This window comes from Protopterus annectens, chromosome 14.part0, assembly GCF_019279795.1.
Source record: "Protopterus annectens isolate FY-2018-M chromosome 14.part0, PAN1.0, whole genome shotgun sequence".
Classification (NCBI taxonomy): domain Eukaryota; kingdom Metazoa; phylum Chordata; order Ceratodontiformes; family Protopteridae; genus Protopterus; species Protopterus annectens.
The window spans coordinates 679,364,995-679,382,133 of NC_056748.1; positions in this window are offsets into that span (position 1 = coordinate 679,364,995).

The window sequence follows — 17,139 nt, forward strand, 5'->3', positions numbered from 1 at the left end:
AAAAAAGTGAACTGTGAAACAAAAAAAGAAATCAATGAATGGGACAATCGGCAAACTAAAAAAAAAAATAATTGAAAAAGACAACATCAAATGGCCATAGCTGGCCAAAATCACACACACAACCACACAAGGTGGTGGCAGCGCCCCCTCACCCCTGCTAACTATATATACTAACTCTGATATTGCACTGCAGTGAGGAAATGGGAAAATTTAAAAGGTTTCCCTTCATTTACCTTAAGTATCACATTACTTCCTGGTTGCTGGTGAACTATGGCCATTCAATGTAGATTTTTTTCAATGCAGCTTTAGTTTGTTGACTGTCCTATTCACTCTTTTCTATTTGGTGTTTCAATGTTCACTGCTTTTCAAATTTGGTAGCCGAATATAATCCCACTCTTTCACACCTAACTGCTTAGTACACCCTGCAACCCTTGAGAAATTATCCCATTTTCTCTATCTTAGTTTTAAAATCTGCAACATCTGATCAAAGACCACCAATATCTAAAAAGTAACTCAGGCAAATTCCAAGGCTGAAGATAAACAACTCATCAAGCAAACTACAAAACTTTAATACATAAAAAGACAAAAACAATAAAACCAGTAACAATAAATTGGTAATTGGTTTCACAGTCATAAGACCGCTTCTTCAGACCTAATAATGTGTTGCATCTGCAACTATTTAAGCACAAAATAACCAATCACCTCATGCCAATTAATCAATCTACAACCTCCAAACAACCTAAAATGTACATCAAATATGAAAACACATACAATTATAAAAATTTAAATATACATAAATTTAAATATTCCTAAAAATTCCATACATAAAATTCATAGTAGTAAAAAACATTTTAGTATTAGATTTATTTTTTGTATAAACATTAGATCAGTATAAGAGTAGATGAGTTCTCAATATGGGTTTGAAGGAAACATGCTCATTCAAAGACCACCAATCATTAGAGATCCCACAATCTACATCTCTATAGACCTTAGTGCTTCTCTTTTGCTCTTGGTGAGAGAAAGAGCACAGGGACATTGTTTCATGGATAATGCTAATACCAGGAAGCCTGCTAACTACTTCAGAGGTGCCAGTTTTGAAATGTGTCTTGTTTTTGCTCCTAATAAGAAAAGGAGCAGAAGACCATCGATTTCTGACTTTCTCTGATTGGACAGTGAGTGTCTGTATCGGACCTTCCTAATTGATCTGGTTGCTATTTGAGGCATCTACCAGGAAAAGGCTAGATGTCTACAGACTCTGCATTATCTGTGATGAGACTGCTGCTTACCAAAGAGCCTGTTGCTTGCTTCTCATCTTGGGATTAATGCTACTGTTATTCTTCAGGTGAGAGAAGATGCAAAGGGGCATCCAGAGTGTAAAACTGTGGTAGGACCAGCACTAGCAGTAGCCAGCTGGTGGCCATTTAGGTGAAACCCCACTATTCATCAGTCTTGACAAAGCTATTATTTTTTTTAATGAGTACTGCTTGATTAGCTACTTCTTACCTAACTTGAGAGCATCTCCCTAAATACTTCATCCATTAATTGTCAGGGTCAGCTGTAGTAGTTTCCCTGAAGTGTTTGGTAGTGCCCTGTATAGACACAGGCAATTAAGCTGACATATTTTCTGTAAAAGTACCCCTGGAGTTTCACCAATGTCTAGTTACAAGCAAATCAGTTAGTTTGCACAATATCAAGCATTGCCTCCAGAGTTTTAAACCAGATATTCCTGACTGCCCTCTATATTCTCAAAACAGCCAACTAATAAATAAAAATAGGCATGTTAGCATGGATATAGACTTTTCCACTAAATCCACTGCTGACTTCATATATATGGGCACCCTGAGGTGATGTAGAAATTAACTCATCTTCATTGACAACCAGCTAATTCTCAAACAAATGGATATGGTATGTGAAATATGTATTTATACAATATCACTGGAGGCAAATAGCTAATCAAAACACTTCTAATGTAAATCAGATTGTCAGAAGTACACACGTCACCCATCACATATAGCATAATCCACACACATAGTCCCATGTATGCTGAGGAACTTAAATGTAACCTTGCTAAACCCCTCAAAACTCCCTAGACAAAGCACATATAACAAATGTCCACAGCAGACCCAAAATGCAATCTTTTAAAATAACTCCTACACCAACATATATAGCCACATCTCATGGAGTCTTTACTTCTAAGCCTTTATGGAAAGCCAGATGTGCAAACATTCTGGTCACTGGAGAATCCATTGTGAGACACTGTTGTCCTACCAAGCTGAGTAAGGCAAAATTCATATTATGCACAGACTCAGGCCAGTAGACAACAAATATGAGTATGAATCAGTCATAGTCTATGTTGGTGTAAGTGACCTGAGGCATACCACCCTAGACTACTTGAAGAGATACAACATGGACCTCTCCAAATATCTGTCACAGCCTGGGTATAAGCACAGTATGGTGCAGGTTTCTACCTTCAAGAAGGATGATATCACAGTATGAACAGAATATGACTGGCTTTCATAACTGTCTTAGTTTCTGGTATCATTCTAAAGGGTTCACTATATGTCAGCATGGAGATCGTAAACAGACCGCAATGTGTTACAAGGGATGGTCTGCACCTCTCCCATTTAAGCTTTCAAATACTGGCTAAAATACTGTCCTCCCCCCAAAGTGCCTTTTTTTAGACAATACCAACTTGACCATCCTTCTGACATAAAAATCAAAACCAAAGAAAATCTAAAGGCAAACTGTTCAGTGCTAGGAGTCTCAACAAGAAACTTCACTCCCTACAAACTTTCCTCACCCTAGAGAATGCTGATGTCTGTGCAGTGACTGAAGCATGGTTTAAAGCCATGGAGAGCACCCCTGCAAAGCAAGGCTGCCTTTTTACATTTACACCATAAATATATCTCAAGGGTGTTCAAACAGGATGATGCACTTGAGTTTTTCCACATTCAGATCACCACAGGTAAGTTCCATACCACTTTCTTGGAAGCTATAGGTCCACCTCTAGATTGAGGAAACCCATAACATGTACTTAAGCTTAATGGAGACACTCACCATACAACCTAATATCATAACCATTGCTGACCTTAATTAGTCCAGTATTACATGGGAATCATATACATCAAATGTGCAGGCACAGAGATTCCTGGACTTTGTAAACACAAACTCGTTTTGACAAGACTGTCAATGCATTAACCAGGGGTAAATGTACTTGATCTGTTCCTCACTATTGTAGGATAGCACTACATACTCCCATCATGCAGTGTCCTCTCTGGTAAGGTCAGATCCCAGACTGTCTCTTTTGAAAAATAAAACCCAGAATCCCAGCTATGAATGGACTGTTCAGGAATTACATTAAAGTAGGTTCCTACTAATAATCAGTAATAATAATTTCAAGCCCCCTAAACACTGAGAACATTGCTGTCCATGATAAACTCTTCACAGAAACACTATGCAAGCATAGTTATAGTTATATAGAGGCACCCACCAAGAACATGTAGAGAACTAACTAAAAAACAAGCTACCCTGGTGGAATCACAATCACAACATCAACAGTGTGTATAACAGAAAGAAGAACATCTTGGCTAAAATTAGGATGTGTAGCACCCAGCAGGATAAATGTACTCTCATCAAACTGAACCAATGACTTAGAGGACAAATAAAGTCTAACAAAGCCATATTTGAGTAAATTTGGCTTCCCAGGCTAATGAAAGCACAAGGCATTCTTTAGCTATGTCTGCATCTTCAACAGTTATCCATAATTGCATGTGAAGCTCATTGTTAATGGAGCCACCTCAATGAGCCAGAAGATGCAGCAAATTGACTGGCAGAAAAATTCAGCTCTAACTTTTCCACTCTCACCCCCAGCCTCCCTTCAGCAGATACCATCAAATGCAACTCCTCCAAGTATCACTAGAGAACAGGTCCTGAATATTCTGTTTAAAGCTAACAATACTGCATCAATGGGCCCTGACAATATCCCAAGCTGCCTTCTAAGCAGCATGAAACATGACCTACCAGGCCTTTTGGAATCACTAACCATAACCTCTAAACAAGCTTCTTTCCTTCAGAATGGAGAATGAAGAATGGGAACTATCATCCCTCTGCACAAATGTAGGCCCATCTACACACCCTGGAAACTACATATCCATATGTTCCATTGGTCTCATATGCAAAGCCATGGAGAGAGTCATCATGAAAACGATCAATAATGACATAAAAAAATCAATAGACACTAGAACCAACCCAGTTTAGTTTCATCAAGGGCAGGTCATGCCTACTCAGCCTGGTAGACTTCTTTGAGAATGTTACCAAAGCAATGGATGACAGCAAAAAAGTTCACACTGCCTACCCTGACTCGGTCTATGCATGTGACACAGTATACCATTTGGGATTTGCTGTCAAATGCAAGAGGTTAGGTATAAACCCTTATGTCACACCATGGATAGCTAGCAGGATCACAGACAGACCCAGGAAGTTAAAATTAGAGATTCCACTTCTGCAAACAGGCCAATCACCAGAGGTGCCCATCACGAACTGGCCCTGGCCTGCTCATTTTTATAATGTACTTTCCTGAAGTTAAGGCCAATATCAAGGGCCTCCGCCTGACCATATTTGCAGATGACTGCAAATCAGGAGCAGCCATACAATCCTTTAGTGACACAACTTTCTCCAAGAAGGGTTGATACAGACAAACAACTGGTATCAAAGCCATGGACTAAAACTGAATACCAAAAAATACACAACAGTATCCTTTGTAAAGTAAACCACTCTTGGTAGCTACCCTAGTGACAACACATGCCTAATAGATGTAAACGTAGTTAGGGACTTGTGGACTAACAGCGACAGTAATCTGGACCTTGACCATCATGTGTCTATATTAGTGAGGAAATCATTCTATGTTGTGCAACTTATAAACAAAGGTATGGCACCTAGTTCCAAGGAGGTTATTGTTCCAATGTATTTGTCACTCATCAGACATATAATTTAGTACAATGCCTCATGTGTTATATACCTAATAGGAACATCCAGAAACTGGATTGTCCACAAAGGTTTCTCCCTATAAGAATACAGGCTGTAACTAACATGTCATATGCAGATCACCACAAATTATTATCCCTGTATTCTATCTCCTACAAGCCAAATATGGGAGGGTATGCCTGGCATACAAGGTATACTCGGACCACACTCTGCTGGACCTCCTGCATATCCACAAAACAAACAGCACCAGAATTACCCATTCTAAAGATTTAAACATATGCATCTTAGAAACTATATCTTCTCTGGAACAAACTCCTGATACATGTGAAGAAGAGTTCCTACATACTATTCAAGTATAACTTGGATGACTGGATGGAGAACTGGAAATTCACCCCTGGTTTGGCACCTATGTCTCTAATGGAAACAGGCACCCTGCAGTTGTTTAATTCCCAAGACCTGCTTACACTACCGAGAGTACCAGATCTTGTTAGAGATTTGGGATCTATGCGTTGAGTTTGGTTACATGCGGGATTACTCCATCAGTCTTGCTTATACTTTAAATCATGAGGAGATATTATTTGTCTTACCTTAAATACATAGAATGGGAAACTCAGATGAAGAAATGGAATTGTATCCAGATATTTTGGATGCAAAGTGGCAAGTAATAGCTGTTAGTGATATACCAGAAGGAAACAGTTATTAAAAAGCACAGAATGACTTAGAGGTAAATAAAGCTGTAGAGAATTAATTCAACAGATTTGGATACAGGTACAAGTCACAATGCCCTAATGGAAATGGAAGCACTAGAACAACTCATGGCTGGAAAAGTGGATGTGATATGACAACAGTGAGGATGATGGAGAAATATTAAAAGGGAAAAGGTCTGTATTTTTTAAAGATGATGACCATAAAAAAGGAACCGACTTCTGGAAGAAAGACAGGAAAATAAGGTGTGCAAAGAGAAGTAAAGAAGATACACATCCTTAAACGTAAAGGTTTTTGTACTGTGGATATGTGAATATCATATGCATTCAATAGTTATGAAATCCATATAATGGAACTGACAGAAACAATGTTAGACAGATGATGGGAGCAGTAAGGTAGTTTTAAATTGGGAGAGATCCACAAGGGTAGTGTTTTACATGTCTAAGGATCAGTATGTACAAGGAATAAGAGAAATGATAGTGACTTTTAGATTCTGGGACAACAGCTTCAGATGTATAATCCTACATGACACCCACAGTAACTCAGGAGGAAAGCAGCTGGCTAGAAACGAAGAAACCAGTACACTCCATAGAATACTGTACTGGGTATAGTGAGTTTAATATTTGTTTTGATAGATCACTATATGGACTGTCATAAATAGTCAGCTAAACAAAAGCTTTTAGAATAAGGATATACACTAATGGTTTCTATTATATATTACTGTTTATTTATTTATATGTTAACCAGATAAGTTCAATGGATTCAAATGGCCATTTTGAGAGTTGAGCTGATAACAATACCTTAAGTATCTTATTCATAGTTACTTGAATTGTACTTTGAAAAATGAAAAAATCAAATGTAGGACTAAATGCTGAATTTAATTGTATATTGAAGGGAAGCAAGCCTTCCCCCTGCACCTCCCTTGTTGGGGACTGCCCACCTCACAGCCCCTGTTGATTATAAATACCAGCTCCAAAACTGTACTACAGTGGGGATAGGGTAAATTCCCCTGTTTCCAGTGTAATGCAGTCTCGCACAGAAAAAGCATCTGGCATGTTTAATGACTTGATTTTGAATCAGCTGTGTCAGATTTGTTTGTTTGACAACTGGAATGGTTGACTGTCATTAATCCTGTTGATAAATACATGCATACACAGATGCACATATATATCATTTACATTTGAAATGTCAAGAGAAGTTTTGACAACCATGGGTTGTCAAATGATGGCTGGCTGAACCGTGTTGCCAATCCTCCCCTTGTGTAAGTTCCATTTCAGTGAATACTCAGTGCATTCTCAAAGATGAGGTTGGTCATTTAACTAGAGATCGTGATACAGTGGGGATCAGGAAATTTACTTTTTTCCCCACTAAAGTGTGATCTTGGAGTTCGAATATATATTTTGCAGAGGATGTGGGGGCATAGCCCCACACCAGGGGTGAAGTGGGGCTTACCCTCCTCCCTGTGAAATCATCATATTATGTCTTGTACAGTGTAGGACTGCAGTCTATGAATGTCAAGTAAGGCTAAATTTGCAAATGGTGTGTTTGTGACATTTTGACCTTGTCAACATTACATGGTCAAAGTTTTAGTCGACATTTCAGGTGGTTCTTTCATGTGAGTGTCGACTATATGATAGTAAACCTATATATATATATATATATATATATATATACATATATATATATATATATATATATATATATATATATATATACATATATATATATATATATATACATACATATATATATACATATATATATATATATATATACATACATATATATATATATATATATATATATATATATATATATATATATATATATATATATATATATATATATATATATATATATATATATATATATATATAATGAATGTGCATATGTGTGTGTGTGTGTGTGTGTGTGTGTGTAGATATAAATAAATATATACATACTTAAACACACACTATATATATATATATATATATATATATATATATATATATATACATATACATATATAGATATAGATAGATGCACACATATAAACATGTGTAGGTATGTGTGTATATATATATATATATATAAACACACATATAGATATAGAGATATAGATATGTGTATGTATATATAGACAGATAGATCCATACATATATCTGTGTGTGTGTGTGTGTGTGTGTGCATATATATATATATATAAATATATATATATATATATATATATATATATATATATATATATATATATATATACACACACACACATATATATATATATATATATATATATATATAAATATATATATATATATATATATATATATATATATATATATATATATAGATAGATAGATTTACTATGGTATAGCTGAAAAGTGCAAATAGCCATAAATTCAAAAAATAAGGTTGCATTTCAAAAGTGCGATAAAGAATAATGTTGAAAATGTTTTAAACTAAGTTATGTTCAATATTTTCGACATTCCTCATTGCCGGCATTAATCCTGTGGTGATGCTGTTAAGGAAACATCCATATGCAGTACTGTACTCCTTGAATGATGAATCTACAGAATGCAGTAATAGAAACAAACAGCCATGCAGCGCAGATCCGGTGTAGGTATCATTTTAAGAAAATTTTCAGCCAGCTCAAGCATGCCTGTAGTCGGAAATGCCAAACACAACATAATTTATTTTTGTAATGCAATTCCAAAGACCAGTGTGCACTCAACCTGTCTGTGAATAATTCACGCAAAAAACTATCAAGTCCACAATGTAAGAAGCTGTGCCCAAATGTAAGAAATTACTACACGAGAAGTGTAATAAACTCATTAAAAAGAGCACTGCTGTGCAACCAGCTGCAAAAAAAAAAAACACTCAATTCAATGAAGTCTGCCTCTCTATCAGTAAGTTTTCATCTCTTAGGGGATAGAGGAATGCATGCTAACAATCTGCTTTTTATGTCCTCAGGCCTATTCTGCTCCAACTCCAACTGTATGGCATGCAAAGCATCCAGCATATACAGTCTTGGCTTCCCCATCAAACTACAAGTGTACAGACATCTCATTGATTCCAGAAAGTGATATCAAAGAGTGGAGGTAACTATTCTGAAGTGTTACAATGCATACCATACCTGCGTGGTCTACCTAGTCCATAATTTTCCCAAAAATATCTGCATAAAGGTTTGGCATTGTCAGGCATACCCCCCTCAATTTCAGTCAAGGTGTCTGCTACTTACTCAGGGCTGATAAACACCAAGGCCAGTATTTGCTTACAAAAAGAGAAAAAGAAATCGAACTACCAAATTCAGACGCAAGATGTAACCTTTGTATTTGGCACCAAATTATTTAGCACAGATGGAACCAGCATCCTTTGCAATACTATTACACAAATGTGCCTGCATGGCATTCACCACTCTCTTTTCCAAGTCACTTAGCATCATTTATGGTTGTAGTATTAAATAATAACGGGCACACAGACTGACTGCACAGTCCCAAAAAGTATTTTAACACCTCTGACTTTGATGTTAGAATACCATAGAGAACAGGAATAACTTTACTCATACCTGCTTCCTCAAACTTGCAATGAGTAGTATAAATTTGTTTACACTCTGCGGTACTTATGGGGAAGGTTCCATCTACTAATATATAGTCAGAAACTACACAACATCTGCAGGTTACTTTTGGTGGTAATAACATAATTACTGGCTGGGCAGACATCCCCAGTATGTTCAACAATGCATGTACAATTTTTAATTGGAATATCTTCAGCAGTCAAGTCAGCCAATGTTTTTATATCAATGAATATGTTTTTCCTTTTCAGTTGCCTTATTTTGTTAACTGATTGTTTCAAACCTAAAGTATTAGGTAAAGCATTCATAATGTCAGTTGGAGTCTCGGATAGAATCTCAGACACAACTTTATAAGGGTCTTCAATTGACACTTCCGCCATCCTCTTGATACTATGTCTCACCTTGTATATCTCACTTTTCAAAGTATCAGGGGCATGTGCTGTACTTTTTACAAGTTTGTATCCATTCCCAGTAAGATCAGTGATGCATCTCCCTCTACATTTAGCCTTTAATTTCTTACAGCAGCACCAATACCTTCTGTTATGCACTGATCTCCCCTGTATATACTGATATTGGTCCACACACAACATTCTCTTCCCCTTCTGACTACAGATGGTATCGTAAATATTACCAATCGTTCCTGACACAAATCCTGACTCCTCCTTTACATAGTTTTTCCTACTAAGAGAAAAGTTAAAGTACATATTATTATACTACAACCATTGTATGCCATGTACTACCTTCCCAAGATGCTATTGTTGCATACCTTGACATACTGAAGACTGTATATGGCGACAATTACTACCTACACACAGTTTCATGTTCAATAAGTGTATTTCAGGTGTTATAGCACCAACATCATCATGTACACTACGCAACTGCATATGTCAGTTTGTTGAGTTAAAAATGATCGATTGCAATCTATTGTTAGACATTTTAGGTTCAACCACTCTTGACTTGATGTTCTTAGTCATGGAAATAGTGATTTTGAACAAGTAATGCTTGTACTTTTGCTGTTCGAATACACCATAGTAATTATATATATATATATATATATATATATATATATATATATATATATATAGGTTTACTATTACAATGCTGACGTAGCATTGTATGCCTATGAACTATTCAAACCTCAGATGTTTGAATAGTTCATATGTGTGCAAGCTACATAACTTGAGCATTATATATACCAATGTACTGTGCATTCGCAAATATGAACATTCGATTATATACAGGGATTGCGGTACAGTGCAGTAAGGCAAATATATCCCTTTCCTCACTGTAGTGCAATTTCAGAGTTGGAATATATAGTTACAGGGATGTGGGGGGCATGTTCAACATTTTTGGCATTAACAGTTGATTTTCGACATGAGGGCCATTAGGTAATGTGTACTTTTGGTGACATAGTTCGCTGTTAAGTACTGTTTTGTTTTTTTAACTTCAATATTTTAATAGTAAACCATATATATATATATATATATATATATATATATATATATATATATATATATATATATATATGGTTTATTATTAAAATTTCACGTTGAGATGTACCCATATGAAAACTTCTAACTACAGACGTTCGAATTTTAATCTGAGTGAACATCATACCTCTCAACCTGGAATCATCAAAAATCTGGACAGAGGCCCGTGAAAATAGGTACAAATCTGTACGCTGATTAACATAAAATTTGCATATATAATTATGTAACCCCACCCACTCCGATGGAATTGTGGGATACCAACTTTCAAACACAAACTGAAAAAACACACAATCAAAATATGGCCCCAGACAGAGTCCCCCCTGAAGCCATTCCAATGTCCCATTACTTTGCTATTTTGCCCCATTTACCATAAACACTAATATGCATACTGCTTACTTCTACAATGATTATTTGTATTTCATTTAAACTTTTATTTTACATTTTATAGCACAAATAATGAGACATCTGCTAAACAAAGCAACAGTCTCACAGTGAAAACAGACTTAAAATTACAGCTTCTCTGCCATTGAAACAGCATTGACATCCGCATTCAAAGAAAATGCATCTGGCCAGTGGCTGATAAAGATTTAATTTGGCTTGTTTTAAAATCATAGGTCCCTTGCACAGGACACACACACGTTTTCTTTGATACACCTTCCTTCCCGACTGTATATATTCCTTATATAATGCAGCACACTTGTTAGTGAGTTTTAAATTTATTATGAACATTTTCCAGCAAGCAATGAAAAAAAATGCATGAACCAATAATGACAAAAATGCTCAATTCAGAAATTTCCATCAGGTTAATAGTTACTAGGTATCTCTGCCAAAGGAGGACATTCTCAAGAGTGCAGCATCTGGAAACAGCATTGGGGGGGACAAAGGCCCAAAACCAGAGAGTGGACACATTTTAAACATTGTTTGTACAATCTTAGAAAAGTGTTTCCTGAAAGATAGCCATTTAAGTTTCCTGTCATTAGTGAATTCAGTTCTCATTCTCACTAATTTCCTAGAAAACCACATAATTTAACAGGAGCAGCCCAAAGAGCTGGTCTGGGTAGGGAATTCAGCTCTTGCTATCTGTACCTAAGGTACAGGGTTTGAGCTTGACAACTAATTACTAGTTATGCTTACATACACACACACACTAAAGCTTTCCAACTTGGGAACTTGCAGTGGTGCACAGTTAAACTGAAAGCACACACACTTAAACGGCCAACTCAGCAGCATAAAGCTTTCCAGCTAGGGAACTTAAGCAGAAACAGCAGAGGCATGCAAATGCACATTTAAACTGAACCTTTACAATGAAAATGCAATGACTTTTCAGCTCACACCCCTTCCCAGCATTTACAATAAAGAAATAAAATGACACACACTTAAACGGCTCGCTCAGCACTGCAGCATAAAGCTTTCCAGCTCAGAAACTTGCACAGTTAAGCAGAAATGGCAGAAGTCAAGCAGAAGCACACAATGCACAGTTTAACTGAAAGCTATCCAGCCCAGGAACTTGCACAGTTTAAGCAGTTTTACCATAAATTCAAAAGAGTAGCAACAGAACATCAGATGAGTGGAACCAGTCCTTCAGAATATTAGTATAATGCAATAACTGTGACTGTATATGTCTTACGAAAAGGCAAAAAAATCAGTTTCACCATGAAAGTTTTAGTAACAAAACGGACATGTAAAGCACATCTGTCATCCTATCTACTGTGGAACGAGGGGATTTATATCAATAAAGCATTTATGAATGGACTGCATTAGCCACGCTACCATAAAAAGCAGCAGAAAAAAATGGTCTACGGATATTCAACAGCAATTTAAAATACTAAGCACAGTAAACTTCACACTTGTCATCTGATTATGCTCTGTGGGAATACTGTCAACACAAATCTCATGCAGTAACACGTGTCATGCCTAGTTGACCTTATAAGTTTTCAAGTGGTAAAAAGACAAAAAAAGATGCAAAGTACATATTGCAAAAAATAGATTAGAAAAGAATGATATCTTTTACAAATGCAGCAGTTGCATGAGGCGGCGTGGTCTGCATGTTTGTCCTCTCATATGATAATACATGGGTAGCCATGACTTCTAAATAATAAATCTGACAGTGAATACATTTCTATAGACTTTTCCATTAAATATTCTGTTTACAAAGGAGAATCCGTTTGTCTCATCCTACTGTAACCATGCGCATTCACCATAGCTCTCAACCTCCTATCTCCAAAATGAGGAACACTAGCCCTCATAAATAATGGGGAACAAATGGGCAAAATGTGGAACACATACTAATGGCTTACTAACAAATGTCAACTAGGAAGGCCATAGGATGGTTAAAATATGCTGGTTTTACATAAAGATCTTTTAATGAATTAATATGATTCATTTATATTTACCATGAATTTCACTTAAAAAAATTCTTAACACTGAATGTGTGACAGAGTCTTTCAATGTGGAACTTCAAGGAACTTTGAGGAACATGAACTTTAAGACCCCAAATGAGGTGTGTTCCTTGTAATGAGGTACACTTGAGAGATATGAAGGTAACTGTATACTAACCCAGCAAGCAAGTCGAGTACTTCAGACTTCAGGTTTACTAAAATATGTTCAGCCCATGGAAATTTCTCCTTTAACAACTTAGCTTACTGCGATACATTTTTTTCATTTCTCAAAAAAATTACTCTTGATTCCTTGTGATAAAATAAAAATGTATTTCATGAGTGTAAGGAATCTGTAATTGCAACTTACTCCCCAGGGACAAACTTTTGACATCACTGAGATCAGGTTTCATTTTACCGTGTAGGTTTAAGAAGGAACACTTAATATTTCATAATATATCTTATGGGAGATATAAGGCTCCTCCATCTTTTCACTACCACCCTGAGTTTTTTTTACAAACTTAGTACCACAGTCAGCAAGCACTTTGCAGCATCTTAGCCTGCAAATACTTTCATACCTATACTCAGCACAGTTTACCTCTTTTGCAAATTAGCAATCAACTCCGAGAAACTACACTGGTTAACACTGGTGCAGCTGATGATGTGCCATTTCAAATAGAAATACACAACCCACTTTCAGAACTGAATGCCAAATGAGGATAATGTGTCCACTGCCACTCTTGTTTCAGTGAGGAAATCAATAAGAATACATCTATTTAAATGTTTTATTAAAGGAAAAGTATATAAAATTCCTCTGTATCATACTCAGTCTTTTAAGCAAAAAAATAAAAATGGAGAGATGGGGCCATACGTGTGTATTTCGTTACCGGATGTTATCCAACTCTATTAGAAAAACGGATGCATTTTGGGCATCTAAGAAATGAAGTTATGCCCTGGCACAACCTATTTGTTCTATTAATAGAATACTTGCCTGGTTTAAAGTAAAAAGTGACCATGACCTGAACCCAGATACCAGCTGAATTTCTTACTAAAATATAACACTCTTAGTCTCCCCACTATTTTCACTGTAAACTAACATTTGTAATGGTTAGCGACGTCTGCAATCACACACACACACACACACACACACACACACACACACACACACACACACACACACACACACACACAACGTTTCCTTACCTAATGCCTTGCTTGCTTCATCCGGTTCTTTCTCTCAGCCTGCAGCCCAAGCCCCAAAGTCCATTTATGTTGGAAAACTCCAGTCGCCAGCCCATTCGCACATTGCAGTACTTTGAAACAGTAATAAAGCGTAAGCCCATTCTCGGCAGCATTAGTGCTGCTACTGTTTAATTTTCATTTCCCGCCTGCTCATAGCCAGCCGGAAATAATGACGCGAGCTCCTTGAGCTCAATTCCGACTGGCTGGTAGCGTTGACGGAGCTGACGTCATCGCGCATGTGATGACGTCAGCTCCGACAGCGCGAAAATTCAAAAACATAAAAAAAAAAAGCAAAAAAATCGGAAATGAAGAGGTGCCACTCGGGAATCGTGGCACCCCTTCATTTTGACCCCAAAACTCGGTAAAAACCGAGTAATTCGGGACGGTTGGGAGGTCTGGTGAACATCTCAATGTTCAAAAGTTTATAAAAACTCGAAGAAATGTACAGAGATCTCGGTATAGAGTGGTTAGGGAAATTCATCCCTTTTCTCACAGAAGTGCGATCTCAGAGTTGGAATATATAGTTAGCAGGGGGTGCAGCGGGTCTTACCCCCTGCAAAAACGTGAAGTTAGGTATAGGAGGTCATGTAAAATGAACTGCTATGCCAAACATCACGTGATGTTTTGGAAAACAATGTTGAATTTGTTCAGCTGATTCGATGCTATAACTTGTTCTATATTTTGAACTTCGAGGTTTACTTTTGATATATGGGTCAGAAAATTATTCTGACCTTCAACATATTGATAGTAAACTATATACATTAAAAAAATATATATATATATATATATATATATATATATATATATATATATATATATATAGCTATATATAATGAGTGTGTGTGTGTGTGTCTATATATGTATGTGTATATATATATATATATATATATATATATATATATATATATATATATATATATATATATACACACACACACACACAAACACATACATATACGCACACACATATATATCTTTAAATAGATAGATATATAGAGAGAAAAAGAAAGAGAGGTGTGTGTGTGTGTGTGTGTGTGTGTGTGTGTGTGTGTGTGTGTGTGTGTGTGTGTGTGTGTGTGTCTGTGTGTCTGTGTGTGTGTGTGTGTGTGTGTGTGTGTGTGTGTGTGTGTGTGTGTGTGTGTGTGTGTGTGTGTGTGTTGCTTTTTCCCATTCAGTTAACCAGAAAATTCCACTGAGAAAATTGTTCTACCCCAAGACTGACTTGGGAAGAAAAGATACAGAGTGCATATTTGTTGACAATAGGTTTTAGAGTAGCCCATGAAATTAAGAAACATATTTTGATAGGAAGTGGAAAAGCTATGCTTACAAACATGCATATACAACAGAAGTAGGGCATAATGGAGCTCAATATCTTGAAACTGATAACAGGGAAACCTTCATGCAACCATAAAGTTAAACCTGTAGTTAAGGCTTTATCAATGCAGAAAATAGAGAGATGAGCAGAATGAAGAAAACTTTTATGGATGTACATGGAATCAAGATGGTAAACTGAAGAAGTTTAAGAAAGAACATATGAGGTACTTTCTAAATAAGGAAAACAGTTTGAATTGTGTGACTGGAAAATTTGACAGCTGGATCTCAGCAAGGTGCTGGTCTTATATGTTAGTTTATAGTTTGGTAAGATATGGCATCAGTAGTAGTCTAGTAGAGAGACAAGGATAAAGGAAATAAGCTGCAAATAATTTTTAAATGAGTAATAAAAGATGCAACTGAATTTCAGCAAGTTTAAGTGATAGTAACAGTAAGTATGTCTCATATTGTTTGCATGTGTGTGTGAGTTTGTGTATATAAAGGGTGATCAATGGTGAACCCAAACACATATTACTGGCCACACCCTTAAAACTTCCAAAGAAATAACTAGATGGTTTTGATGAGGATTGTTGATGATAATCAAACTGCTGGAAAAATATCCTCCTAGTCTGCCTGCTAAATATCTGGTAAATCTGAGGCTGTTTAGCAAATATCTGTTTAAAGATCATAACACAAACTGTCTACAGAACAGAAATCCCTATATCACATTTTTCCTTGCTATCTGTCATATTATTCTTACTCAGTATTGTAAGGGTTTTTTTGTTTTGGTCTTAATTTTCTACTCTTGGACTGTGTGTTCCTTTAAGCACCAGCTCAGTCTAATTTTAAATATTTGCATTCAAGTCTATGTCCATTTCATGATACTGTGCTCTTGGTCAGTGTCGTGTGCATTTTTAAGAGCTAATAAAAAGTGAATACTTATCACAATATACCAGTTCATTCGTATTCACCTTTCCTTGTGCACTTAAATTCTTAACTGCATATGCTTCCTGTTTACCCGTGTAATGGACTCATTGGGATTTCTGCACTACTATTTTTTTTATTTTGTTTTCTTTAATGTTTCACCATTATGGAGCGTTTTACTCCATGCCTCTCATGGAGATGGATACAACTACCCAGTCAGTCTTGACAGGTAAACACGTCACTAAATAAAAAAATAAATTTGTAATAACTCAACACGACACTTATCTTCTCACATAATTAACAGCTGAATTGATAACCAGTTAAGTGCTTTGTTAACAGTTAACTATGTACAAAGTAATGTCTTAATCAGGGTCGAAAAACACAGTAATCGATTTTGAGAGATTTGGTTATTAAAAGTAAAATTCTAAACCCATATCATGTAGCTCCTAATAACAATCTGATCAGCGATTACAAGACAGCAGGACAAAGGTTGTGCAGGAGCTAGAAATACTTGGATAGGAGTGTGCCATAAATATAAACTCACTGGTGTTTTAAC